Raw genomic sequence first — 2921 nt, 5'->3', positions numbered from 1 at the left:
TAATCAGAATAATAAGATATAATAATCCTTGCATTTGATATAGCCTGATCACATCTTCAAGACGTCTCGAGGTATTTCACAGTATATATCTAAAAGTCATCTAAAGTCATCCAGAATATATCTAAAACATCTGAAAATCTAGACAGCATATTCATTTCACTGCACTGCTCAAGGGAACAAGGGTGAGATCCAACCAGTTCTGTTTTTGTTTGTTATTCAATGTAGTTTATGACAGTTGGCGCAGTGCTCAATTGAAAGACAGATGATGTTACCATCCAAATTGGTGGACAGGGGTTTACATCGTCAGGATAATGGTATTTGTTGCAGGATCAACCACGATCTAATAAAATAGTACAAGAGGCTCAACTGCCTGAATGGTCAACTCCGAGCCCTACTGTCCGACGTTCTTAAATCCTCAAATGGGGCTCGACAGACAACGGCAACAACATTTTCTTACATTGGGTCTTTAATAATAATAATCCTTGCATTTGGTATAGCGCTTTTCACGTCTTCGAGACGTCTCGAAGCGCTTCATGGAATATGCTGTAAAGTGAATTGACTGTATATTTGTGGGCGAAACGCGGCATCCAATTGCACACAGCAGCGTCCCCACAAACAGCCGTGGATTTAAGTGACCAATTTATTCTTTTTTTATTGAGGGATTATTATCAGGCGTGTGGAGAAAGGAAACTTGCCCAAGGTTTCGCCCTGCCTGGAATCGAACCCAGGTCCTCGCTCTAACCACTGAGCTACAGTGCTCCACAATATCAACAATATGTACAACAATAACAACAGTTATATAGGGTCCAGAGGATAGTGCCTCAAAATACTGGCAGTGCTAATTACTTTGGTAGACGAGAGAAAATAGGGAAAAGGAGAAGGAGAATGAGTGAGAACATTGGCAGGAGAACAAAAGATAAAAGCAATTCTCTTCAGAACGGCAGTGTTTCAATCTGTATTCATTTTTACGGGGAAAAATAATCGCTGCTACAACGCAACGAGGGAAATAGAGAGAGCGAGAATCCTGTGGGAAATGAGATAGAGGCCGTTAATATTCTATCAACAAGTTGTAATGGCTTCAAAACGGGGACATTAGGGTGCGTAAAACAGAATAGATGCATCTCCCATGAGAAGAGAACCGTGAAAGAAAGAAAGAAGTTGTATTTTTATAGCCCCCTTATCACATTGAAAGGTACTTCACAAGTAATTACTGTCAAGTTCGTCTTCTTGTTGCTAAACGTGGCAGCCATTTGCACACGGTGAGGGCCTGCAAACCTCCGTGAGGTGAATGATCAATTTATCTGGGGGATTGTCAGCAAGAAACAGGTTAGAAAAATCCTCTCCCTTTTGTCCACTTGTGCCGCAGGACCTTTTAACGTCCACTTGAAACAGGAGATGAGACTTTGGTTTGATGTCTCATCTGAGGGACGGTACCTCCAACAATAATAATAATCCTTGCATTTGACATAGCGCCTTATCGTGTCTTTGAGACGTCTCAAAGCGCTTCGCAGAATATACGGTAAAAGTGAATTGACTGTATATTTTACGGGCGAAACGATAAAGTGCTACATCAAATACAATGATTATTCTAATATTATTTGCTCTGTTTATGCAGTATCCAGCTTTAACTTTGAATTTAAATTTCTGGAAATTCTGTTAAGAACTACAGAAAGTGAAGTCTTCAAAGTTTTCAAAGAAGACTTCAAAGTGAAGGCTGAATTCAATCAATTTGCCCAAGCCTCGATGCTATAGTGACTGTATATTTACGGACGAAACGCGGCAGCCAATTGTTACATCAGTGTCCCACAAACAGTCGTGGATTGAGTGACCAATTTTTATTATTTTTACTGCTGGGAAACAGAGGCTCATGTGTGTGTGTGTGTGTGTGTGGAGTAAGGAAACTTGCCCAACATTTTGCGCTGCCTGGGAATCGAACCCAAGTCCTCTTGCTTGAAAGGCAAGTGCTCTAACCACTGAGCTATGGGACTCCATGTAAGTAGGAACCCAGTTGTTAGTCGATTGCTGGATCTCTTTTCTGGGGGTAATAATTCCTTCAAAAAAAAAAATAATAATTTGGTCACTCAATCCACGACTGTTTGTAATTGGTGCCGGGTTCCGCCCACAAAATAGAGTCAATTCACTTTTACAGTATATCACGTGAATCACTTTGAGACGTCTCAAAGACGTGATGAGGCGCTATATCAAGGGCAAGGATTATTATTATTATCATCAGCCTGGACTGTAAGCTGAAAGTCCCAACATGAGGCACCATTTTGTGACCTAGAGGCAAGAAGGCTACAAACTGTGAGCCAAGTTCACAATAAAAGATTGACTGCGCGCCACATTGCCATATGGTTTGTTCTTCCTCCTGACGCACGCAGTGAGAAAGCTGCCAGAGAAAATCCTTGCGAAGCCGAAGCTGACTTAGTTCTTGCAACAGCCCCGGACTGTGAGTTCAAATTTCAGACAATGACAACCATTTTTCAGGTTGTTTCAAAAAGCGCCAGTCTGCACGTGCTACTGGAATCTTGTGCTATTAGTTTGCCATACATGCACGGGGATGCAATGATAATGCTTGCATTTGATATCATGTCATATCACGGCATCAAAGCCCTCCATAGGATTTACTGTCGACTCATTACTGCGACTGGCTGTTTTGCACACATACACGGCAGTCAATTTGCCAGCCGCACAGCAAAGTCCCACCAACAGCAGCGAAGTGAAAATGCTTAATTTTATCTGGGGGATTGCTGGCCAGGACCCAGAATAAAGCACTCGCTTCCCTTTTCAAACCGTGCCATAAGATCTCTAACCTCCACCCGATCAGGCAGCTGGGATCTCGGTTTAACATCTCTTCTGAAAGACAGCACTTGTGACAATTGCAACGTTGTCCTCAACAGCTATAATAATAATCATAATAA

At 41.9% G+C, this 2921-nt stretch overlaps 1 non-coding gene across 1 annotated transcript; it reads right to left on the bottom strand.

The window, feature by feature from the left end:
• Nucleotides 1-1914: 1914 nt before the first annotated feature.
• On the bottom strand, nt 1915-1986 carry trnae-uuc. Its single transcript has one exon. It is a non-coding gene; the product is annotated as a tRNA-Glu (tRNA).
• Between the last annotated feature and the right edge of the window lie 935 nt (nt 1987-2921).

Source organism: Callorhinchus milii, unplaced genomic scaffold (genome assembly GCF_018977255.1).
Source record: "Callorhinchus milii isolate IMCB2004 unplaced genomic scaffold, IMCB_Cmil_1.0 Scaffold4, whole genome shotgun sequence".
In the NCBI taxonomy this organism is placed as follows: Eukaryota; Metazoa; Chordata; class Chondrichthyes; order Chimaeriformes; family Callorhinchidae; genus Callorhinchus; species Callorhinchus milii.
The sequence above is the reverse complement of the archived record's forward strand: the minus strand, read 5'-3'. Positions and strand labels throughout refer to the sequence as shown.